The sequence below is a fragment of the Nyctereutes procyonoides genome, unplaced genomic scaffold, assembly GCF_905146905.1.
Source record: "Nyctereutes procyonoides isolate TBG_1078 unplaced genomic scaffold, NYPRO_anot_genome, whole genome shotgun sequence".
Taxonomy (NCBI): Eukaryota; Metazoa; Chordata; class Mammalia; order Carnivora; family Canidae; genus Nyctereutes; species Nyctereutes procyonoides.
Window position 1 is genome coordinate 24,857,501 of NW_026575134.1, and position 27,055 is coordinate 24,884,555.

The following is a 27,055-nucleotide window of genomic DNA, read 5'->3' on the forward strand; positions in this document are numbered from 1 at the left end:
TAGGTCTCAGGTTACCCTCTCATGAGGCTATGCAGAGATAGCTTTGGGGAAGCACATGGAAGGCTCATTACTTTTCCTCCCACAAAAAGGCAAATTGATGTTAGTCATCATAAACCTATCAGTCTTTTCCATGAATCTCCTTGGAGGTTGAGGCACTTTTGCAGAAATGTTCTTTTTTGTTGTTACAGTATCAGATTAAAACAATAATTGTCTCAAATGACAAAAGACTTTAAATTGGCCATTATTAAAGATTAAAGATCTGGTGAAATTTCCTTATAATGCAGTTGACCAGGGTATTTGGGTATTTCTGTGACATACATTTTAAAATTATGACTGATAACGTAATACCAGGATATATTAGATTTCAATATTATTCTAAAGAAAGTTTAGCATCACTTTTTAAAATTTTATTTTATTTATTTTCTCATAAAATGGAACATGTAAAAAAGATACATAATTTTAAAAAATACTTTTAATAGAGAAGACTCAATGTTCTTAACTAATCAAAGACCTAATAAAGACTAAATACAGAATCCTTGTTTTCTAGGCAGATTTCATTAAATGAAAGGAAAATCTTTGTTCATAATTTCTTATTAAGAGAAGACTAATAATTTAAGAAACCTATGTCCTTTCAACATAAAACCAAATTCTAATTTTGTCCCAATGTGCTTTTGTACAATTCTCCCTCTTTTTCTTTCTTTTTAACTCTGGGGGCAGTGTCTTGAGTATCTACTGGGGTGTTTACGTTGCAGAGAAATAAGATTTACAACTTTGAAAGACAGAGAGAGAATTCAAGTTTTCTTTTGGAGTTTTTTTTTTTTTTTGTAATTATTACTCAAAATTTTCCGACGTATTAGACATCAAAAAGCATGGCATTTTTTTCATCAATTGCCATAACATTCTCCTTTTTGTTCTTATTATTTCCCCAGAGGTTTCATCCTTTAGCATCCTAATTAAGCTTTGTCAAAAGCCCCTGGATCTTAATCCAAGGCATTTTGTACTCTCCAGCTTTGCAAAACAGTAGGCTAATGCCTTTAATTTACTGCTTTTCTACATTGTCTGTCAGCCCCAAAGGTAGCAGAGAAGGGACAACTTCTTGACCTTTTCTAAGCTCTAATCTCAGTTCTTTTAACTTTCTAACGAGTTTTATCCTTCAGTTGGGCATCAATGGCCAGCTAAACTGTCTACAGTAGAGGCCAGTTCCATCACTGCACCCCTTTGTTTCCCTTCCCTGTGGCAGTGTGTTATACACAGTTCCTCACATGAGCCCCTTAAAATAGCCAGTGTTTGGGAGGTGTGCTTATATTCATGTAGTGATTTGCAAGTTGTGACATACACACCATCTGTCCCCACACACAGTCATTGGCCAACGTGGAATTTTCTCCACAGGTGCTCCTTTCCCAAGGCTAGGGAACATAGTAGTTAAGAAGCTTGTATAGGCCACTACTCCCCACACAGAGGTCAATAGTCAACTCAGGATTTCCCCTATGGATGCCTCTTTCCCAAGGCTAGTTTCTCTAGTCTCCTGGCTGGCTTGCAAATTGTCAGTTCACAAGCTCCTCTAGAGCTTCCCAGGTGTAATCTGAAACAGGGCCCCACACCCACTCACCAAATCCTAAAAGTTTATATAGAAACTAACTGGCATTGGTCATATACTTTCTGGATGATCTTAATACCACATCATTATCTCAAGTCTATGTATTCCTTAAGGCAGTCTCTGGAAGTGTAAAAGGCGAAAGGAATGCACATTCCTAGGACAGGAGAGGAATTGAGGAGCTTCTGATTACTGGGGTCCAACTCATGGATAAACTGGCAGACACATCTTGTCAATGACCTTCCCCAGCAAGTATCCTCTTGGAGAATGTAACATTAGAGCCAAGGCTTAAAGAAGTGAAAGCACAAGCCATGTGAAGGTCTGGGTGAAGAGGATCCCAGAAATTCTGACAAGAATGTAGAGCAACAGGAATAGTCATATATGGCTGGTGGGAATACAAAATGGTATAGGCACATTTGAAAGACATTATGGTAGTCTCTAACAAAACTATGCATAATCTTACCATCCAATCAACAATTGTGCATCTCAGTATTTACCCAAAAAAGCTGAAAATATTTTAAGACGTAGAAAGCAGGACAGCCCTTGTGGCCCAGCAGTTTAGTGCTGCCTTCAGCCCAGGGCATGATCCTGGAGACCTAGGATGGAGTCCCACGTCAGGCTCCCTGCAGAGAGCCTGCTTCTCCCTCTGCTTGTGTCTCTGCCTCTCTCTCTCTCTCTCTCTCTTTCTGTCTTTCATGAATAAATAAATAAAATCTTAAGAAAAAAAGTTGAAAGCACAAAGACCTGTACACAACATTTATAGAAGCTTCTTTCATAATTGCTAAGTAACCAAGAAGACCCTAAGTAGGCAAATGGATACATAAACTGTGATACATCCAGACACTGGAATATTATGCAATGCTAAAAAAGAAAGAAGCTATCAAGCCATGAAAAGACATGAGGAAACTTAAATGTGTATTATTGAATGAAAGAAACCAATCTAGGAAATCTATATATTCTGATTTCAACTATATGGTATTCAGAAAAAGCAAAATTATGGAGACTGTGAAAAGATCAATGGTTTCCAGGAGTTAGAAGATGAAAGGGATGAATAGGAAAAGTACAGAGGGTTTTAGAGCAGTGAAGATAATCTACATGATACCATAGTGATGGATATGCCAAATCCATAGAATGGACACAGAGTGAACACTAATGTGAACTACAGACTTAGGATGATTACGATGTGTTGAGGTAAGTCAATCAATTTTACCAAATGTACCACTGTGGTGGGAGATCTTGATAATGAGGGAGATATGCATGTTGGGGATAAGGATTATATGGGAAATATCTGGACCTTCCCCTCAATTTTGTTATGAATCTTAAACTGCTCTTAAAAGAAAAAAAAGGACAGAGAGAGAGAGAGATAATCCCAGGCAAAGGCAACAACAAACCAAAATACTTTGAGTGGGTATCTATTTGATGAATTCAAAGAGAAAGGAGGCCCATGTGGCTAGAATCTGATTAGTGAAGGACAAGGAGATAGGGGATAAAAGACAAGTAATGGTGAGTTTAAGTAAGACCTTATGACAAGCAAAAAGAAGTTATAGGGATTAGGCTATGGTAAGAAATTATATTTGTTGGTTTGCTTATTTGTTTGAATAGAAGCTGTGTCAAACCCAGTTGTAGAAATAAACAGAGACCATCTACATGAGGGCAGAGTCTATTATTCTGAGCTTGCTGTAGAAAGAGAGTTAGCCACCATCTCTTGTATTTGGTAGAGACTCAAAGGCAAGCAGAGAACTAGGAAAGCTATATAGTAGAAAAAAGGAAAAGGTTTAGGCTTACTCTGATTGGATGCTGTTGGCATGGAGAAGCTGGAGGCAGTATAACTAGGAGAGGGTCATCTTTTTTTTTTTCTAAGATTTTATTTCTATTTTTTAAATTGTGTTTTCTTTAAATTCAATTAATTAACATGTATTGTATTACTAGTTTCAGAGGTAAAGTACAGTGATTCATCAGTTGTGTACAACACCCAGTACTCATTACATCACATGCCCTCCTTACTGCCCATCACGCAGTTATCACATCTCCCCATTCCCCTCCTGTCCAGCAATGCTTAGCCACCAAAAACTTAAATCTTACCATTTGCATTGACATGGATGGAACTACAGGGTGTTATGCTAAGTGAAATAATCCAAGAAAGACAATTATCACAGGAGAGGACATCTTTTTTTTTTTTTTAAGATTCCATTTATTTATTCATGAAAGACACAGAGAGAGGCAGAGACACAGGCAGAGGGAAGAGCAGGCTCCATGCAGCGAGCCCGATGTGGGACTCGATCCTGGGACCCCAGGATCACACCCTGGGCTGGAAGGCAGACGCCCAACCACTGAGCCACCCAGGCATCCCAGGAGAGGACATCTTATGTGAAAAGTTTGGAGAGCATATTCAGTTCTCCTTTGGTTAGTCCTAAGTTAGAAGATGGGGCAAATATAGGAAAGTTGACAGTCATTAACCAGGTTTTTATTCTGAACTAATGTTGGAGACAGAAATTGTAGTTTGGATGCCTAGAGAATTGTAGATCAGAATTGTATTATACCTGCTTTGTCCATGTCAGTTTATATATTCAGTCTCCCACAGTTTATGTGCCTTCAGGTATTTTCTCAGGAATGGTTTTCTACTTGAAGCAAATGCAGACCCTTCAGGAAGATCCTCTAATATCACCTACATTCCTGTGGGCCATAGAAGAGAGATTTTCATCTTCCCTGAAGGGGGGAGCTCATTGAGCTCAATTACATTTCACTGCAGGGGCCACACCATTGTGATGTACTGCCTAGTAATCCTAGCACTGACCTATTGTTCCAAGTCTTCCTATGGCTCACTGGCATGATCCTACAATACTTTGCCTCCCACTTCCTAGCTAGGCTTCCTTGATGCCTTGTGTGAAATGTGGTGAAAACACTAGGCATCTCTGCATGTGCACCAGTTTTCCAGGAGATATGCAACACTGCAGGCTGTGACTGGGAAGCTGAGGCGTAGCACTGAATGACCACTGACATGCTGTGAGTGCCACTGCATTTCTCGTGGGAACTTTCCCCATGGTTGTAACAGCACTCCAGCTTGGCTTAAGGGTTAACTTGCTTCAAGTTAACACACTCTTTGCTTACTGACCTAAGGCCCTTGATACAAATTAAGGGCAACTAATTCACTCTCTTTGAGATCTGCAGACCACTGGCCCTGGGAAATGAAGAACCAGAACTTTCCCAGGCCACAGAGACCAGCAAATCTTATTGAAGCCTCCTCAGTTTCCTGATTAGCTCAGCAATCTTTTAGCAAAATGTTTTTCTTTTTTAAAGGTCATACAAATGACCTCCCTTTTCACATCTGTAGATCTTGCCTTCCTTTGCAGAAAGAACAGAGTACTCTTGCACAACCCCCAGGTACCAAGGAACTAGACCTTCTTGCACACATTTAAGCAGAGATAACTGTAGCTGACATAATCAAGTCTATATGTATTTGAGAAATTTCATAGACCACTGCACTCCATTAACTGATTAAAACCCTTTGAAAATCTTTGAGCCAGGCAGAAATCTTAGATTTGGCTGTTGGACAAGAGTCTGCCTTCTCCAGTTTGCCAGCCTCCTGAATAAAGCTCATATTCCTTTCCAATCAACACTGTCTCTTGAGCTTGGCCTTCTGAGCAATGGGCAACCAAACTTGGGTTCAGTAACATGTTGCCTGCAGGTAATGTAAGGAGCAACCAGGAAAGGTGAGGAGTTGAAGCCCCAATGAGTGAACTTGGATCAGTAAAATATAAGAAAAAGGACAGAAGTGATGTATCTATATTTCTTTCCATCCCATGATCTTTGTGAAATGCAATATTTTATAAATCATCTAGTTTATCTGGAAATGTTCCATGAGATGGGATAAAAATGATTCCAGTGAGGTGGATTCTACTGAATATGAGATTCAACTGGCCATTTTGGGGTCCTATGCCACTGAGTCAACAGATGAGAAAGAGAAAGACAGAGACAGAGAGAGAGGATTAATGGGTACGGTGATTGAGCTATATTACCAAAAAGAAATTGCATTGTTGCTATGCAATATGTAAAGGACTATGTATGTAACTTGGAATTCTGAGAGTGTGTCTTAGTACTTTCATAAGTGATTGTGAAGTGCAGTAAAGAAAGGAGGAGGAGGAGGAGAAAGGGAGGGGGAAGGAGGAGGAGGACAAGACGGAGAGGAAAAGAAAAAAAGGCAGATGGAGAACTTAAGCCTTTCAGGAATGAAGATTTGTGTTACTCAACTAGGTAAAGAATATAGAGCATCTAAGTTTCTGATGGAAAGCAAGGCAAATGTGGAAAGAGTTGAAGAATGAAGCAGTGAATATCAACTATGACCTCATGACCAATTACCGAAAAAAAAAGAATGTAGTGTCTTTGAACATTTTTCTTGCTTGAAATATGCATGTTAATTTGTGTACAACAACCATTTTCTTTTTTCCCCTTCCCATTTTATTTTATAAACTCATTGGAGGTTAGATCAACAATTAGTTTCCAGGAAACCAAATATTCAATGTGACTGTGACTGGATTTGAGAAGTAATTAATAGAGTCAGCTACTTTTTGGAATTGTGCATTTCCTTATTCTAGGAAAAGGATAAGAACTCATTCACTTGTAAAAGAGAGAGATCTATTTCTTGTTAGTTAAATATATGGAGTTGTTTTGGTGATGTGTAGGAGTCCAAGTGGAGTTCAAGAGTGCATATGAAAACTGAAGTCAAAGGAATAGAATGTGCTAGTTATCAGTGTGTTTCCTTTCAAGTCTCAGTTCACTATTTTCTGCACTGTGAAAATTTATATTGACCTTTAAGTATTTTTCTTTTTCTGGCCAGTGTATTAAGCTTTAGTAGTAGAAGTCACTGGAGAAACACTGCAGAAGGAAGGAGTTTTTCCTTTCTAGTTCTGGTGGCTTATAGGCCAGGATGTTGGAGAGCACATATTTTTTCTTCACCGCTTGGTCAATATGATTTTTCCAATATTAGATTCAAGTAAGCAGCTTTATATAGCATTTGATAAATGTGTACTTTCTCTAGGCCTTGATGTGGGCAAGAGCAGAGACCTCAGATACTGTAGTCTTGTCCCCAGCCCAGGTCTACTTCCCATAACATTTTGTCAGTTTCATATAGGTGCATGCCTGTGGCCCTGAGGCCTACAGCTGGTTGCTTAAGTGCATTTTGAGCAGCAGCCCAGGTATGTCCCAAACTGAGCCATACATTAGGTTCCCACAGAGATAACCTTGTAGGCTCTCAGTTTCAGCAGAACCCACAGGAGTTCCTTGTGTCCTTTTACAATTCTACCCTTCAGGGGTTATTCACCTGTGTCTCAAAAGTGTGCTTCTGCTTGCCCAGTGACTGTTGACCTGCTCTGATCTAGGCCATTTGTTGTTTCCTGAGTTGTTAATTTTAGTCATTTTGCCAGGTCTGAGGTGATATCTCATTGTGGTTTTGATTTGTATTTCCCTGATGAGGAGCGATGTTGAGCATTTTTTCATGTGTCTATTGGTCATGTATATGTCTTCTTTGACAAAAAGTCTGTTCATGACTTCTGCCTATTTCTTGACTAGATTTTTTGTTTTTGGGTGCTGAGTTTAATAAGTTCTTTATAGATTTTGGATACTAGCCCTTTATCTGATAAGACATTTGCAAATGTCTTCTTACAATCTGAAGGTTGCATCTTAGTTTTGTCGAATGTTTCTTTTGCTATGTAAAAGCTTTTTATCTTGATGATGTCCCAATAGTTCATTTGTTTCTTAAAGCATGGAGTTTTAAAGGCAAGCAGGCTGGGCTGGAATAGAGCCTGAAGATAGAGATGCCCCTGGAGATAAGGCAGACAAAAAAACCGAGGGGACAAACAATGTGGAAACAGTAATCTGAAGCAAACCTGAGGCACACAATGGGGAGCTTATTCATTTTTCTTGGAGCATGTCCCTGAAAGGCAGCGTTCATGGAGATGGCTCTCTGGGCACAAAGGAGCTTGTTGGTGCCATTCCCCTACCCACACACCAGAGTAAACCCAGAGCCCTTTATTATTACAGTGTCCTCCTTTGTCTCTTGTTACAGTCTGTTTTAAAATCTGTTTTGTCTAATATAAGTATTGCTACTATGACTTTCTTTTGACATCCATTTGTATGGTAAATGTTTCTGTGTCTCCTCCTTTTCAATCTGCAGGTGTCTTTAGGTCTAAAATGAGTCTTCTATAGGTGGCATATACTTGGGTCGTACTATTATTTTTTTTAATTCATCCAGTTACCCTATGTCTTTTGATTGGGGCATTTAGTCCATTTACATTCAAAGTAAGTATTGATAGGTATGAACTTATTGCTATTTTATTACTTATTTTGTGGTTGTTTCTTTTTCTTTTTTTTTTTTTTAATTTTTTTAATTTATTTATGATAGTCACAGAGAGAGAGAGGCAGAGACACAGGCAGAGGGAGAAGCAGGCTCCATGCACCGGGAGCCCGACGTGGGATTCGATCCCAGGTCTCCAGGATCGCGCCCTGGGCCAAAGGCAGGCGCCAAACCGCTGCGCCACCCAGGGATCCCTTGTGGTTGTTTCTTAAGTTTATCTGTGATCCTTTCTCTTTCTTTTTTTAAGATTTTATTTATTTATTCATAAGAGACAGAGAGAGAGAGAGAGGCAGAGACACAGGAAGAGGGAGAAGCAGGCTCCATGCCAGGAGCCGGACGTGGGACTTGATCCCGGGACTCCAGGATCATGCCCCTGGCCAAAAGCAGATGCTAAACTGCTGAGCCGCCCAGGGATGCCCTCTCGTTCTCTTTCATGGTTTGCTGGTTTCCTTTAATGATACATGTGGATTTCTTTCTTATACTTTACAGATTTTAGTGATTTTTTATTTTTGATTACCATTAGGTTTGCATAAATCATGTTTTGCATAACACAGTCTATATTAAGTTGATGGTCATTGAACCCACTCTCATTCCTCTCCTCTCTATGTTTTAGGCATTTGGTGTCATAGTTTATGTCCTTTTATTTCATGAGTTCCTTGACTGTTTTTTTACAGAAATATTCATTTTTATTGCTTTTGTGATTCCTACGTTTATGTTGTCATTTTTTTCTTTCTCCTCAAAGACTTTTGTTTGGGAAACTCTTTAAATGTCCTTCTATTCTGAATGATAGCCTTGATGGATAGAGCATTCTTGGCTGCAGAAGACTGTTCCCCATTCAGCAGTTTGAATGTATCATGCCACTGTCTTCTGGCTTACAAACATTCTGCTGAAAAATCCTCTGATAGCTTTATGAGTTTTCCCTTGTATGTAACTGTCTTCTTTCATACTGCTGGATTTAATTTTTTCTCCTTTCACTACATTTTGTATTTTTAAAATATTTATTTATTTATTCATGAGAGACAGAGACAGACAGAGAGAGAGGCAGAGACACAGGCAGTGGAAGAAGCAGGGTCTCTTCAGGAGCCTGATGTGGGACTCGAACGCAGACCCTGAGATCACACCCTAAGCCAAAGGCAGACGCTCTAACGCTGAGCTACCCAGGTGTCCCACATTTTGCTATTTTAATTACAATATATCTTGATGTGGATCTGCTTGTTTTGTATTTGTTGGGGCATCTTTGTGCCTCCTGGATCTAGATATTCTTTTCCTTCCCCAGATTAGGAAAATTTTCAGCTATTATTTCTTCAAATAAAATTTCTGCCCCTTTTCACCTCTCTTTTCTTTTTGGGATCCCTACAATGTGAATATTATGAAGTCACTGAGTTCTCTAAGTTTATTTTCATTTTGCATAATTATTTTTTATCTCTTTGTTCAGCTTCATTACTATCCTCTAGTTTATTATTTTTCCCTCAGTTTCTTCTAGCCTGCTATTTAATCCATCAAGTATATATTTTTAAAATATTTATTTATTTTTGAGAGAGAGTAGTGAGTGAGTGAGTGAGTGAGGTTGGGGAAGATGAAGAGAATCTTCAAGCAGACTCCTCAGTGGGCACAGAGCCTGATGTAGGCTCAATCCCAAAACCCATGAGATCATGACCTGAGCTGAAACCAAGAGTCAGATGCTTAACTGACTCAGCCATCCAGGTGCCCTGCCATCAAGTGTATTTTTAATTTCATTTATTATGTCCTCATCTTTAATGGTTCTTTTTTATGTTTTCCATCTCTTTGTTAAGGATCTCACTGATGCATTCCAGTCTTTCCTCAAGTGCAGTGAGTATGTTTATGATCATTACTTTAAATTCTCTATCAGGCATATTACTTGTATCTGTTTTACTTAGGTCTGTTGCTGTGATTGTCCTGTTCTTTCTGTGACATGTTCCTCCTTCTCATTTGCCTACCTCTCTGTGTCTGTTTCTGTGTGTTAGGAAAGTCAACTGAGAGTTTTCTCTTGAAAGCAGTGGGTGAGATGTGCATTTTTAACTAGGTGGCACTGGTCCTCCTCCACCAGGGATGCTGCAGATCATGCACAGTAGAGGGGTGCAGTTATAACAAGCTGTGCACATACTTTGTGAGAGGTTAGGAAGTCCAGCACTGGCTAGGTTTGTACAGGTTCTCTGAGGGAGGGAATTCACAGCCCTTGAGTCTCAGACAGGTCTGTCTGTAGAGGCCAGGCCATGGTGAAAGGAAGTTTTGTACTGAATATTGGAACCTTACTGGTTTTGGCAGGTGGCTGGGTGTTTTTGATGAAGAGTTGGGAAGGGATATGGCTCCTTTTAGCTCCTTTATTCCTGGAGAAGCCCTTTAGGGAATTCTGAAATTAGTCTTCCTCCTATATGCTAATTCTCAAAGCCAGATGCTATGGGCATTTCTTTTCCCTTTGTAGGCTCACTGGTGCACTAGTAATTCTCCCCTCCCTTTCTTTTGCCCACAGCTCTCTCCCACTGATGGTCAGACCTATTGGTATGTATGTTCTCACCTAGTCCTCACCCCTCCTCCTCTCTTCACTGTGGCTTTTCCCCCTACATTTTGTTATGGGCTTTGTTCAGTCAGTCCCTGAGTCCTTTTCTGGGTTGTTTCCTCAGGTGCAATATTTATCTCATTGTACCTATGGGATGAAATGGGTTTGTGGACTTCCTCCTCTACCATCTTCCCTGTAAGCTCCTAAACAATATTTTCTCAAACAAGGGAATTTTGTTGAGAAGAATTGCAGTTTTTCAAATCTCTTAAATGTTTGGCTTTAAAAAGACAAAAAAATACAGACATCTTCTATTCATAAACTGAAAAAAATATTATTAAGGTGTTACCGTTATTCAAAATGATCTCCAGATTCAGTGTAATCCATATCAAAATTCAAACATGTTTACAGAAATAGAAAAAAATTCTAAAATTCGTGCAGAGTCTTTGAGAGTCTTGTAAAGGCAAAAAGTCTTGAAAATAGACTAAAGACAGGGACACCTGGGTGACTCAGCAGTAGAGTGTCTGCCTTTGACTCAGGGATTATCCCAGAGTCCCAGGATGGGGTCCTATATCAGGCATCCTGCATGGAGACTGCTTATCTCTATGTCTCTGCCTCTCGCTCTGTGTCTCTCATGAATAAATAAATAGAATCTTAAAAAAAAAGAAAAAGAAAAAGAGCAGAGGTCTCACACTTCCTGATATCAAAACTTATAAAGCTATAGTAATCAAAACAGTGTGGCATTGGCATAAAGACAACATATAGATCAATGAAATGAAATAGAAAGCCCAAATATACACCTTCATGTAAATAATTAAATAGTTTTTTGGTATATTTTTTATTGGAGTTCGATTTGCCAACATATTACAACATCCAGTGCTCATCCCATCGAGTGCCCCCCTCAGTGCCCATCACCCAGTCACCCCTGCCCCCCGCCCACCTCCCCTTCCACTATCCCTAGTTCGTTTCCCAGAGTTAGGTGTTTCTCATGTTCTGTCACCCTCACTGATATTTCCCACTCATTTTCTCTCCTTTCCACTTCAGTCCCTTTCACTATTTTTTTATATTCCCCAAATGAATGAGACCATATAATGTTTGTTGTTCTCTGATTGACATAATTTCACTCAGCATAATACCCTCCAGTTCCATCCATGTCGAAGCAAATGATGAGTATTTGTGATTTCTAATGGCTGAGGAATATTCCATTGTATACATAGACCACATCTTCTCTATCCATTCCTCTTTCGATGGACACCGAGGCTCCTCCCCCAGTTTGGGTATTGTGGACATTGCTGCTGTGAACATTGGGGGGCAGATGTCCTGGTCTTTCACTGCATCTGTATCTTTGGGGGTAAGTCCCCTAGCTGTTGTAGGGTAGCTCTATTTTTAACTCTTTGAAGAACCTCCACACAGTTTTCCAGAGTGGCTGCACCCGTTCACATTCCCTCAAGTATGCAGAGGGTTCCCCTTTCTCCACATCCTCTCCAACATTTGTTGTTTCCTGTCTTATTAATTTTCAACATTCTCACTAGTGTGAGGTGGGATCTCATTGTGGTTTTGATTTGTATTTCCCTGATGGCCAGTGATGCGGAGCATTTTCTCATGTGATTCTTGGCCATGTCTATGCCTTCCTCTGTGAGATTTCTCTTCATGTCTTCTGCCCATTTCATGATTGTTGAGTTTTAATCAGTTCTTTATAGATCCTGGATACTAGCCCTTTATTTGATCTGTCATTTGCAAATATCTTCTCCCATTCTGTAGGTTGTCTTTTAGTTTTGTTGACTGTTCCTATTGCTATGCAGAAGCTTTTTATCTTGATGAAGTCCCAATAATTCATTTTTGCTTTTGTTTCCCTTGCCTTCATAGATGTATCTTGCAGGAAGTTGCTGTGGCCAAGTTCAAAAAGGGTGTTGCCCGTGTTCTCCTCTAGGATTTTGATGGATTCTTGTCTCACATTGAGATCGTTCATCCATTTTGAGTTTATCTTTGTGTCTGGTGTAAGAGAATGTTCTAATTTCATTCTTCTGCACGTGGCTGTCCAATTTCCCCAGCACCATTTATTGGAGAGACTGTGCTTTTTCCAGTGGATAGTCTTTTGTGCTTTGTTGAATATTAGTTGACCATACTAATATTCGACATTATTAGTATGGGGCCATTTGTGGGTTCTCTCTTCTGTTCCATTGATCTATGTGTCTGTTTTTGTGCCAGTACCACACGGTCTTGATGACCACAGCTTTGTAGTACAACCTGAAATCCAGCACTGTGATGCCCCTGGCTCTTGTTTTCTTTTTCAACTTTCACCTGGCTATTCAGGATCTTTTCTGATTCCACACAAATCTTAAGAGTATTTGTTCCTACTCTGTGAAGAAAGTCCATGGTATTTTGATAGGGATTGCATTGAATGTGTACATTGCCCTAGGGAGCATTGACATTTTCATAGTATTAATTCTTCCAATCCGTGAGCATGAAATATTTTTCCATCTTTTTGAGTCTTCCTCAATTTCTTTCAGAAGTGTTCTATAGTTTTTAGGGTATAGATCCTTTACCTCTTTGGTTAGTTTTATTCCTAGGTATTTTATACTTTTGGTGCAATTGTCAATGGGATTGACTCCTTAATTTCTTTTTCGTCAGTCTCATTGTTAGTGTATAGAAATGCCACTGATTTCTGGGTATTGATTTTGTATCCTGCCACACTGCCGCATGGCTTTACAAGTTCTAGCAATCTAGGGGTGTACTCTTTTGGGTTTTCAATGTACAGTATCAAGTCATCTGTGAAGAGGGAGAGTTAGACTTCTTCTTTGCCAATTTGAATGTTTTTATTTCTTTTTGTTGCCTGATTGCTGAGGTGAGGACCTCTAGTACTATGTTGAATAGCAGTGGTGAGAGTGGACATCCCTGTCCTGTTCCTGATCTTAGGGTAAAGGCTCCCAGTGTTTCCCCATTGAGAATGATATTTGTTGTGGGCTTTTCACAGATGGATTTTAAGATGCTGAGGAATGTTCTCTATATCCCTACACTCAGGAGTTTGATCAAAAATGGGTGCTGTATTTTGTCAAATGCTTTCTCTGCATCTAATGAGAGGATGATATGGTTCTTGGTTTTTCTCTTGTTCATATGATCTATCACGTTGACTGCTTTCCAAGTGTTGAACCAGCCTGGCATCCCGGGGATAAATCCCACTTGGTCATGGTGAATAATCTTCTTAATGTACTGTTGGATCCTATTGGCTAGTATCTTGTTGAGAATTTTTGCATCTGTGTTCATCAGGGATGTTGGCCTATAATTCTCCTTTTTGGTGGGATCTTTGTCTGGTTTTAGAATTAAGGTGATGCTGGCCTCATAGAATGAGTTTGGAAGTATTCCATCCTTTTCTGTCTTTTGGAACAGCTTTAGTAGAATGAGTATTGTTTCTTCTTTAAACGTTTGATAAAATTCCCCTGGAAGCCATCTGGCCTTGGACTTATGTGTCTTGGGAGGTTTTTGATGACTGCTTCAATTTCCTCCCTAGTTATTGCCTGTTCAGGTTTTCTATTACTTCCTGTTCCAGTTTTGGTAGTTTGGGGTTTTCCAGAAATGCATCCATTTCTTCTAGATTGCCGAATTTATTGGAGTATAATTGCTCATAATATGTTTTTAAAGTCGTTCATATTTCCTTGGTATTGATTGTGAGCTCTCCTTTTTCATTCGTGATTTTATAAATTTAAGTCTTTTCTCTTTTGTTTTTAATAAGGCTAGCTAATGGTTTATCTATCTTATTAATTCTTTCAAAGAACCAACTCCTGGTTTTATTGATCTGTTCCACAGTTCTTCTGGTCTCTATTTCATTGAGTACTGATCCAATCCTTATTACCTCTCTTCTTCTGCCTGGTGTAGGTTTTATTTGCTCTTCTTTCTCCAGTTCCTTTAGGTGCAATGTTAGCCTTGTGTATTTGAGTTTTTTTCAAATTTTTTGTGGGATGCTTTTATTGCAATATGTTTCCCTCTTAGGCCTGCTTTTGCTGTATCCCAAAGATTTTGAACAGTTGTATCTTCATTCTCATTAGTTTCCATGAATCTTTTTATTTATTCTCTAGTATCCTGATTGACTCTTTCAACCTTTAGCAGGATGCTCTAAGTTTTTTTTTGTGTTTGATTTTCTTCCAAATTTCTTTTTGTGTTTGAGTTTGCATGTTTGAGTTTCTTCCAAATTTCTTCTTATGACTGAGTTCAAGTTTCATTGCATTATGGTCTGAAAATATGCAGGAGACAATCCCAATCTTTTGGTAGGGTTGAGACCTGATTTGTGAATGGGTATGTGGTCTATTCTGGAGAAAGGTGCATCTGCACCTGAGAAGAATGTGTATTCAGTTCTGTTTGGATGTAAAGTTCTGTAAATATCTGTGAAATCCATCTGGTCCAGTATATCATTTAAATTTCTTGTTTCTTTGGAGATGTGCTTAGAAAACCTGTCAATTGTAGAAAGCACTATATTCAAGTTACCAAGTATAAGTATATTATTATCTAAGTATGTCTTTACTTTGGTTATTAATCAATTGATATACTTGGCAGCTTTCACATTAGGGGCATAAATATTCATAATTGTTAGCTTCTCTTGTTGGATAAATCCCTTAAGTATGATATAGTGTCCATCTTCATCTCTTACTACAGTCTTTGGGGTAAACTTTAATTTATCTGATATGAGGATTACTACCCCTGATTTCTTTTGAGGACCATTTAAATGGTAAATTGTTCTGCAACCTTTCATTTTCAGGCTCTAGGTGTCCTTAGGTCTAAAACGAGTCTCTTGTAGAAAGCAAATAGATGGGTCTTGCATTTTTATCCAGTCTGAAACCCTGGCCTTTGGTGGGATCATTTAGCCCATTAACATTCAGAGTTACTATTGAAAGATATGAATTTTGTGTCATCATAATACTTATTCAGTCCCGTTTTTGTGGATTATTTCTTTGGGCTTCCTCTTTCTTTTACAGGGTCCCCCCTTAATACTTCTTGCAGAGCTGGTTTGGTGGTCACATATTCTTTGTTTCTGCCTATCTTGGAAGCTCTTTATCTCTCCTATTCTGAATGAGAGCCTTGCTGGATAAAATATTTTTGGTGCATGTTCTTCTCATTTAAGACCCTGAATATATCCTGCCAGCCCTTTCTGGCCTGCCAGGTCTCTGTGGAGAGGTCTGCTGTTCATCTAATATTTCTCCCCATATAAGTTAGGGATCTCTTGTCTCTTGCTGCTTTGATTTTCTCTTTATCTTTGGAACTTGCAAGATACCTTTCTATTTCTTGGATCTGAAGGCCTGTTTCTCTCCCCAAGTTAGGGAAGTTCTCAACTATGATATGTTCAAATATGCTTTCTAGTCTTCTCTCCCTCTTGGTGCCCTTTGGAACCCCAATTAAACCTAGACTTTTCCTTCTGAGGCTGTCATTTATTTCCCTTAGCCTTTCCTTGTGGTCTTTTAATTGTTTTTCTCTTTTTCCTCAGCTTCCTTCCTTCCTATCAACTTGTCTTCTATCTCACTCACTCTTTCTTCTACCTCATTAACCCTCATCGTTAGGACCTCCATTGGATTGCATCTCATTTAATTGAGTTTTAATTTCAGCCTGATTAGATCTAAATTCTGCAGTCATGAAGTCTCTTGAATCCTTTATGCTTTTTTCCAGAGCCACCAGTAGCTTTATAATTGTGCTTCTGAGTTCTACTGGAAAAAGGAAGAAAACAAAAAGAAAAAAATAAAGGAGTATCTTCTGATTCTATATACTGTAAATCCCTTGATTTACCTTGGAGCTTTCCAGTGCTGCTGGGTCAAGAACTTGCTCTTCCCCAGTTCTTCCAGCTGGTCTTGCGGGGGGTGGGGGTGCTGCTGTGCTGATTTTCAGGTGTATGTACCTCAGAGATATGCCCTGACCCCTGCCGGGTGTTGGGCTCAGTGGGAGTTGTGTACCCTGTGATGTCCCTGTCCCCTTCCACCCCCCTAGGCAGGGGGTGACACCAGGAGGAATAGCAACACTGCTGGCGGCCAGGTCTCCAGCCCTGAAATCAGCTACTGCAGTAATACCACAGTCTCCCTGTCCTCACTGGCCTGGATTCTCTGGGGGCTGGGGGATGCTGATCTGCACAGCTTAGGGGTACCTGGCAGCAGGAGAGTCGTCGCTCTCCTGGGCCCTCCCCGCTTCCACCTGTCTGGAGGAGCACAGGATCCTGGACTGTGTCCCGGGGTGCCTTGGTATCCAGGGCCTGTGCTGCCAGAATCCTGTTCCCGGGGCTGTGGTTCCCAAAGGGAGTAGGGCGCAGTCCCTTCTGCCCCCCGCCCCCATCCGGAGCTGCAGCCTGAGCTTCTCCTGACGTCCCGCTGGGCAGGTGCTCCAGCCCTTTACCGAGCTTGGCCTTCAGTCTGTGGTGTGCTCTTTCCCTGGATGCACCTCCTCTGTTAGTGACCCTGGGAGACTGGAGACTCCACTGTCTCTCCTGTGGTTCTGCTCAGTTTTCCTGCTAAGTGCCTTTCCATACGGTTAGAATCTGGTGTGGATTTTTAAGTCCCCGCTTCTCCAGGACTGGGCTTTCCTGTCCCAGAGGCTTTGCTGCCGGCTTTAGCCTGGCTCCTCGCTGGGGTCCCTTCCCCACTTGATTCTTTTTTATTTTTCTTTTCTGCCTTCCTACCTTGTTAGAAGTGCAAACTCTTCTCTCTGTAACATTCCAGCTGTCCTCTCTTTAAATCTCAGGTCAAATTCATAGGTTTTCAGGCTGATTTGAAAGTTATCTAAGTAAGTTCATGGGGACAGGTAACTTGGGGACCCTACTCCTCTGCCATCTTGCCTCCCTCCCCTTAAGTGGTTTTTAACTACAGTCCCAAAAGCATTCAATGGTAAAGAATGATTTTTTCAACAAAGAGTGTTGGGAAATCTGGATATTCATATGCCAAAGAATAAAGTTGGATGCTCACCTTCCACCATTTACCAAAATTAACTCAAAAAGGATCAAATACTTAAACGTGAGATCTAAAATTATAAAAGTCTTAGAAGAAACAATAGGGGTATAACTTCATGACATGCTCTTGGAAATGGTTTCTTGCATTTGATATCAAAAGCACATGCAACAACAACAAAAAATCAGATCCCAACATTATTTAATACTTTTGTAGATCAAAGGACACCAATAATAGAGTGAAAAGACAACCAAATGGGAGAAATTACTTGAAAATAATTATATCTGATAAAAGATTAATATCCAGAATATATAAAAACTCCTACAAGTCAACAACAAATAAGAGACAACCAGATTTAAAAGTGGACAAAGGGGGTTGAATAGACATTTCTTCAAACATGGTATACAAATAGCCAATAAGTACATGAAAATGTATTCAACATCATTAATTTTTAGGGAAATGCAATTCAAAACCATAAGATGCCACTTCATACTCACTAGGATGGCTACTATTCAAAAAACAGAAAGTACAAGTTGGGAATGATATGGAGAAATTGGAACATTAGTGCATTACTAGTGGGGATGTAAATTGGTGCATGTACTGTGGAATAGAGTTAAGCAAGTTTTTCAATAATTAAACAGAATTACAATATAATCAAGCACTTCTACTTCTGGGCATATACCCCCTCCCACATTGAAATCAGGGTCTCAAAGAGTTATTTGAGTTTTTATGTTCATTGCAGCATTGTTTACAATAGCAAAAATGTGGAAGAGACCCAGTGTCCATTGACAGATGAATGGATAGATAAAATGTGGTATGTGCATGCTATGGAATATCATTCAGTCTTTAAAAGGAAGAAAATTCTATGCAATGAGCACTGTTGTTATATGCAACTGATGAATCACTAAGTTTTACCCCTAAAACTAATAATACACTATACATTAACTAAATTTAATTTAAATTAAAAATTTTGTAAAAGGAAGAAAATTCTGACAGATGCTACAACATGGATGAATCTTGAAGACATTAAAATAAGTGAAATAATTCAGTCACAAAAGGACAAATATTGTATGATTCCACTTATATAGGATACCTAGAGTATCCAAATTCTGACATTCACAGTAAATACAGAAATTTGCTAGGGGTGGGGGTTGCAGTGAAGGGGATGGCCAGTTACTGTTTAATGAGTATAGTCAGTTTGAGAAAACGAAGAGTTCTGGAGATGAAAGCTGATGATGATTATATAACACTGTGAATTTACTGAATACCACTGAACTTAAAATGGTAAATTTTACATTATATATATTCTAACTTAAAAAAAGAGCAAAGATAAAAGGACAGCTCAATGACTGAATCTGCTTCTACATTCAGTCTCTTGAAATATGTTGCTTCGGTTGATGTTTCTGAAGAAAATATGGTTTCATATGGATATGTAGTTGGAAGAAAGGAATACTTAGTTTTTCCACATAATTTTTAAAAGATTTTATTTTATTTATTTATGAGAGACAGAAAGAGAGAGGCAGAGACATAGGCAAAGAGAGAAGCAGGATCCCTGGGTGGGGGGGGAGCTTGATGCAGGACTCGATCCCAGGACCCCAGGATCATGCCCAGAGCTGAAGACAGACGCTCAACCACTGAGCCACCCAGGTGTCCCAGTTTTCTCACATAATCGTTAACGTTTTTCTTTGATAGTCCACCAAAATGTGACAAGATTGGCAGCAATGAAGAATCTGAAACCGTATTAATTTTTTTGTTTTATTACATTAAAATCTGTTATTCTATCTCACTCTCCAAACGGATCTTAAACTCATGTATTACTTTGTAATGTAATGTATCAGTCATTTGGAAAATATCTGTTTATTGGGATATGCAACCCAGTGTTTCTTAGCTGGAGGTGATTTTGCCCTTTAGGAAATATAGCAATGTCTAGAAACAGGTTTGGTTGTCACACTCAAGGCTTTCTACTGCTGTCTAAATAAGTAGAGGCCTGAGATGCTGCTAAACATCTTACAGCCCCTTCACAACAAAGAATTATACAACCTCAAATGTCAATAGTTGGAAGACCTAGTCTATTTAATGCTGACATACTTCATTATACAATATCAACATTCTATATTTGTTAATATTATCACTAATATTTTGGGGCAAATTTGTAGGCATTAAGGAATCTGTCAGGATCATGATGGTATACACAAATTCACTAAAAACTTAAGGACTCAAATTTTACTATTTGCAGCATGTATTTCCAGTTATTTTCCTTCATGTTACAAAGCACATTTTATCCATTTTTTTTAAAGATTTTATTTTATTTATTCATGAGAGACACAGAGAGAGAGACAGGCAGAGACATAGGCACCAGGAGAAGCAGGCTCCCCATGGAGAGCCTGATGTGGGACACAATCCCAGGACCCTGGGATCATGACCTGAGCCAAAGGCAGACACTCAACCACTGAGCCGTCCAGGTGTCCCCATTTTATTTATTTTCAAGAAACTGTCCTAGATATATTTTAAAAAGTCTGAAAACTAATTATCAGTTGTTTTTTTTTTTCAAAGAAAATTGTGTTCCTTGACAAAAGGAGTTATTTCTCACAATCATATAACTTGTTTTACCTAAGACATCCATCATATTTGTATAGTACAAATATTTATGGGTATTCACCTTCTATTTCTTTTCCTGTGAATGTGTGAAGTGACTAACACAATGACTAATAATACAGTTTGGTGCCACTGCCTTGATTAAAGTAGCCGCAGTTTTGCCTACCATTGCTTTAGAACCATCAGTGCAAATGTCAACACATTAGAAAAACCAAATCACCTTCATATCATTAGAAAAAATTTTGACCTTATGAATTCTCTGAAAGAGTGTCAGTGATTCCCAGAGTCTTAGGGAACATACTTTGAGAATTTTTGCTCAAGGCTTATGTGACATAAGTAAGCTCTAATTTGTTTAAGGTTAATTAGGTTTTAAAATGCAAGATAGGGATTCCTGGGTGTCCCAGTGTTTTGGTGCCTGCCTTTGGCCCAGGGCGCGATCCTGGGAACGTGGGATCGAGTCCCGTCAGGCCCCCTGCGTGAGGCTTGCTTCTCCCTCTGCTTGTGTCTCTGCCTCTCTCTCTCTCTCTCTCTCTCTCTCTCTCTCTCTATCATGAATAAATAAATAAAATCTTTAAAAAAATGCAAGAGAACTTGTATCTTTAGTTTTCAAGCCATCTTGTATAGGCCTACAAAAACTTAGCAGTTAGAAATGCTATTTTTCTGAAAATATTTGTCTCTTTTTTAAAGCTTTATTAAGATGTGACTGACAAATAAAAACTATATATTTGAGGTGCACAATATGATATTTTGAGATACATATACATTGTGAAATGATTATCCCTACAAAGCTAATTAACATATACATCACCTCACAGTTACCATTGTGTGTGTGAAGAATACTTAAGAACTACTCTTTTAACAAATTTCAAGCATGCAATACAGTATTATTAACTATAATCACCATGCTATAGAATAGATCTCCAGAACTTTTTCATCTGCCTAACTAAAACTTGAGATACCTGAATTTATAGTAATTTATTTCAAATTCTGAGGAAGATTAGGCAGAAGAAGTGAAGAAACACTTATTTTTAGTGGTTTAGATATGTGCTGTTGATTGCAATTAAAGACTGGAAATCACTGCAATACCTATCATTAAAGTTCTGCTAAGTCAGATAGAACCTACATATATACTGGACTAAATCATACCATAAAACAGAACATTATCTATCTGCATTAGAGGACAATATTAGGTATAAAAGAAAAAAATGAGGTTAATATATATACAAAAGAGAAATAATCCTCAGGATTATTAGTGAAGAAACCATGGTACAGAGATATTCTTTGGTTCTGCTTTTCTTTTTCTATATTTGTATATAATATTTCCTTTTAAATCATTCCTCATATTCTTATATCTTTGTGCTGACTCAAAAGTAGGGTAGCATGTCCTTCTCAGGCAGTTCTGCTTAGAAATCAGCACAACATGCACGTTAGTCCTCTCCTCCCTTGTTCCAGGGAGTTGCAAACAGTGTTGCAAACATAATGAATATTTGGTCCATAACTGGGGACAGTAGAAAGAACACCAGCTTTGAAGTCAGTTCAGACCTGTGTTTGCTGCGTAGTTGAAATTGTGAGCAAGTAAGTGACTTAATTTTTCTGACTCTGAATTTTCTCACTTGGCATATGGCAACAAAATATGTATATATCTACCTACTATGAGGATTAAAGGAGCTGAAGCACATAAGCACCAGCACAATGCTAGGTGCATAAGAGCTTCATAAATGACTATTATTATTAATTTAGTTCACTAAGGGACTTGTTTAGATTTTATCAGCTCTTCTTTCCCAATTCTTCTTGCATAAGTATCCTGAGGCACCTTAGTCTTCCCTGGTAAGCAACTGTAGAAAGTTAAGTAATTATGTGCTTTCCTGGTTCTTTTAAGCACATTTTAAAGCAAAATTACCTATTTTGCACCCAGATAGTACTTTAAATAAGAATGCTCCCTGTTGTCTTGATTTCAAAAGAGAGTTTACATTTCTTTGGATGATTTTGCATGTTTATGATTAAATGTATCATGTACAGTGTAAGTTAAATATTACATTTTATTTATTAGATAGGATCCTGTCTAGCAAAACAGCCACAATTTAAAACAGATCAATTGTGTGGACTGAAATTCAAAATCTGAATGTCCTATTAGACACCCTTACTGATATAAAAATATATTAAATGTATCTAGCATTCTAAAGTAATTTTTAAAAGACTTTTGTTTTTTCATTTTCAGCTTTCAGCCTGCTATGGCAGAAAAACCAATGTGTATGCCCATACAAATACCCCATGATGAAGATATGGTTGAGTATATCTTTCAAATAGAACTTTTCATTTTGTACTTTAATGAGATTGGGTATTTTTAAAATATTGACTCAGTAAAATAATATAGACATAGATGATAAAGACTCATGTTTGTTATGTTTGCACATGAATTAACTTTTATATTGATTGGAGTTAAATATCAATGATGGTTTAAATAACTGTTGCTTATTTCTTGAGTTTGCAGACTGTTTTAGTAGTGCAAAAGAGTATTCCTATTTAACACCAAAGAATAAAAAATTAAAACTCAAGAACCTCCTCTTAGGTGAAGAGTATTATTTTGATGCATGTACTTGTAGAAATTTATGTGATGATAATAACTTTTAAATGAAATCATTTTAGGAAGTGATTGGGTGATTACTTGTTTATTTCTTTGCTAAGTTTCATTTTAAGATGAGCCTCTGTGCCAGGGACAACATATAATAATTCACATAAAAATTTACACTAAAACAGAGAGTAGCATGTCAAAATAGATGAAAACTTGGCTTTAGAATTCTTTTTGAGCAGAATTTCAAATGTATACATGAGTATTGATCTATGTTAAATAGTGTTCATTTATGTCTTAATAACTAATGCCTCTCTTCCTGGTATTTTCTCTTCCTTCAAACATGCAGCTTTCTTTATATCCAAAATACAATGTTTTTTCCTTTTCTCCTTCTCACTGATACTCCTTTGGAGGGAATGGCTTATACAATCTTTATTTTTCTATCAGTCACACTTTTAAAATCACAACTGATCCACCTTTCAACTTCACTGCTTTTTAAACTACTGTCAAATTCATGATTCAGAAATGAAACCACTGACTTATGTCCATTCCATATTATCTTTAGCTACCCTTTTGCATTAAATCATGGTGAACACTCCTTTGTTTACATGATATTAAAATAATAAAATTTTAGAATTAAAAGGGATGCCAAAAGCCAATAGTCAAACTGATAAAATCTGATACATAAATGCTTGTGATACACACTTTAGGAAGTAATCTTACAGTCCATTTTATTTAACGTTTTTGCAATTGGCAACTTAGTTTATTCTCACATTTAAATATTAAAAATATCATGCTCAAACAGTAGGAAAGAGAAAAACTTTTCTCAATTTAAGTTTGTTTGTTTTTTCCTCAGCAATAACTAATTTTTGGACAACTTTTCAGACCACCAAACAGATCAACCTTATTCTTTGCTTTTTGTTTTAGTTTCTAATGAAGTTCAATTTGCAAACATATAGTAAAACACCCAGTGATCACCCATCAAGTGCCATCTTCAGTGCTTGTCACCCTGTTACCCAACCCCCGCCCATCTCCCCTTCCACAAACTTTTGTTCATTTCCCAGAGTTAGGAGACTCTCAGAGTTTGTACCCCTCTCTAATTTTTCCTACTTATTCTCCTTCTTTCCCTCATAATCCCTTTCAGTATTTCTTATATTCCTCGTATGGTTATATAATGATTGTCCTTCTACGATTGACTTACTTCACTCGTCATAATATCCTCCAGTTCCATCCACATCGAAGCAAATGGTGGTGATTCACCTTTCTCATGGCTGAGAAATATTCCATTGTATACATAGACCACACCTTCTTTATCCATCTGTCTTTCAATGGACACCGAGGCTCCTTCCATAGTTTGGCTATTGTGGACATTGCTGCTGTGAACATTGGGGTACAGGTGTTCCAGTGTTTCACTGCATCTGTATCTTTGGAGTAAATCCCTAGTAGTGCAATTGCAGGGTTGTAAGGTAGTTCTATTTTTATCTTTTTGAGGAACCTGCACAGAGTATATCAGAGTGGCTGCACTAGTTCACATCCCCACCAACAGTGCAAGAGGGTTCCCCTTTCTCCACATCATCTCCAACATTTGTTGTTTCCTGTCTTATTAATTTTCACCATTCTCACTGGTGTGAGGTAGGATCTCATTGTGGTTTTGATTTGTATTTCCCTGATGGCCAGTGATGCAGAGCATTTTCTCATGTGCTTGTTGGTCATGTCTATGTCTTCTTTGGTGAAATTTCTGTTCATATCTGTTGCACAGTTCATGATTGGATTGTTTGTGTTTTATATGTACTGTATCGTATCATCTGCAAAGAGGGAGAGTTAGACTTTCTTCTTTGCCAATTTGAATGCCTTTTATTTCTTTTTGTTGTCTGAATGCTGAGGCGAGGACTTCTAGGACTATGTTGAATAGCAGTGGTGAGAGTGGACATCCCTGTCGTGTTCCTGATCTTAGGGGAAAGGCTCCCAGTGTTTCCCCATTGGGAAGGATATTTGCTGATGGCTTTTAAGATGTTGAGGAATGTCCCTCTATCCCTACACTCTGAAGAGTTTTGATCAGGAATGGATGCTGTATTTTGTCAAATGCTTTCTCTGCATCTATTGAGAGGATCATACGGTTTTTTTTTTTATTTTCTTGTTGATATAATCTATCCTGTTGTTTTATGAGTGTTGAACCAACCTTGCATCCTGGGTTTAAATCCCACTTGGACATGGAGAATAATCTTCTTAATGTACTGTTTGATCTTATTGGCTAGTATCTTAGTGAGAATTTTTGCATCCGAGTTCATCAGGGACATTGGTCTATAATTCTCCTTTTTTATGTGGTATTTGTTTGGTTTTGAAATCAAGTTTATGGTGTCCTCATATAATGAGTTTAGAAGTATTCCATCCCTTTCTATCCTTCAGACCATCTTTTTTAGAATAGGTATTATTTCTTCTTTAAACATTTGATAGAATTCCCATGGGAAGCCATCTGGCCCTAGACTTTTATGTCTTGGGAGGTATTTGATGGCTAATTCATTTCCTCACTGGTTACTGGCCTGTTCATGTTTCTATTTCTTCCTTTCCAGTTAGTAATTTGTGGTTTTCTAGAAATGCATCCATTTCTTCTAGATTTCTGTATTTGTTGGCACTAGCTGCTCTTAATACATTTTTAAAATCATTTGTATTTCCTTAGTATTGGTTGTGATCTCTCCTCTTTCATTCATGATTCTGTTAATTTGAGTCTTTCTCTTTCCTTTTATAAGGCTTGCTAGGGGTTTATCTATCTTATTAATTCTTTCAAAGAACCAACTCCTGGTTTTGTTGATCTGTTCTACAGTTCTTCTGGTCTCTATTTCACTGAGTTCTGCTTAAATCTTTATTATCTCTCTTCATCCTCTGGTTAATGCCTTACTTGCTGTTCTTTCTCCAATTCCTTTAGATGCAAGGTTAGCTTGTATATTTGTGTTTTTCCAATTTTTACAGAGTGGCTCGTATTGCAATGTATTTCTCTCTTAAGACCACTTATGCTGTACCCCAAAGATTTTGAATGGTTGTATCTTCATTTTTATTCGTGTCCATGAATCTTTTTAATTCTTCTCTAATTTTCTGGTTGACCCATTCATCTTTTAGCAGGATGCTCTTTAACTTCCATGTGTTTTAGTTTCTTCCAAATTTCTTGAGATTGAGTTCTAGTTTCAAAGCAGTGTGGTCTTAAAATATGTAGGGGACAAGTCCAATCTTTTGGTATTGGTTGATACCTGATTTGTGACCCAGTATGTGGTCTGTACTCAAGAAAGTTTCATGTGAACTTGAGAAGAATGTGTATTCAGTTGCATTGGGAAGGAAATAGAGAACTTTCTGTATACATCTGTGAAATCTATTTAGTCCAGTGTATCAGTTAAAGCCCTTGTTTCTTTGGTGATTTTGTGCTTAGAATATCTATCATTTGCATAAAGTGCCATGTTGAAGTCTCCTACAATTAGTGTATTATTATCTAAGTATGTCTTTACTTTTGGTTATTAATTGTTTGATATACTTGGTAGCTTCCATATTACGGATATAAATATTCATGATTGTTAGGTCTTCTTGTTAGATCGACCCTTTAAGTATGATATAGTGTCCCTCTTCATCTCTTCCTACAGTCTTTGGGATAAACTTTAATTTATCTGCCATGAGGATTGCCAGCCCAGCTTTCTTTTGAGGACCATTTGAATGGTAAATGGTTCTCCACCCTTTCCTTTTCTGTCTGGAGGTGTCCTTAGGTCTAAAATGAGTCTCTTGTAGACAGCAAACAGATGAGTCTTGCTTTTTTATCGAGTCTGATACCCTTCATCTTTTGATGGGATTATTTAGCCCATTCACGTTCAGAGTAACTATTGAAAGATATGAATTTAGTGTCACCATAATACCTATTCAGTCTGTTTTTGTGGATTGTTTCTCTGGGTTTCCTCTTTCTTTTACAGAGTCCTCCTTTAATATTTCTTGCAGAGCTGGTTTGCTTGTCACATATTCTTTCAGTGTCCGCCTGTCCTGGAAGTTGTCTCCTTCTATTCTGAAAGAGAGTCTTGCTGGATAGAGTATTCTTGGCTGCATGTTCCTCTCATTTAAGATCCTGGATACATCCTGCCAGCCCTTTATGGCTTCTAGGTGTCTGTGGAGAGGTCTGTTAATCTAATATTTCTCTCCGTATAAGTTAAGAATCTCTTGTCTCTCTGCGTTAAGGATTTTATCTTTATCTTTGGAATTTGCAAGTTTCACTATTAAATGTGAGGTGTTGAATGGTTATTCTTGACTTTGGGGGAGAGGTCCTCTCTATCTCTTGGATCTGAATGCCTGTTTCCTTTCTCAGATTAGCCCAGTTCTCAGCTATGATTTGTTCAAGTATACTTTGTGATCTTCTTTCCCTCTCAGCATCCGCTGGACCCCCAGTTATATGTAGATTCTTCCTTTTCACACTATCATTTATTTCCTGAAGCCTTTTAATGGTTTATTAATTGTTTTTTTCTTTTTCCTAGCTTCCTTCCTCACCACCAAC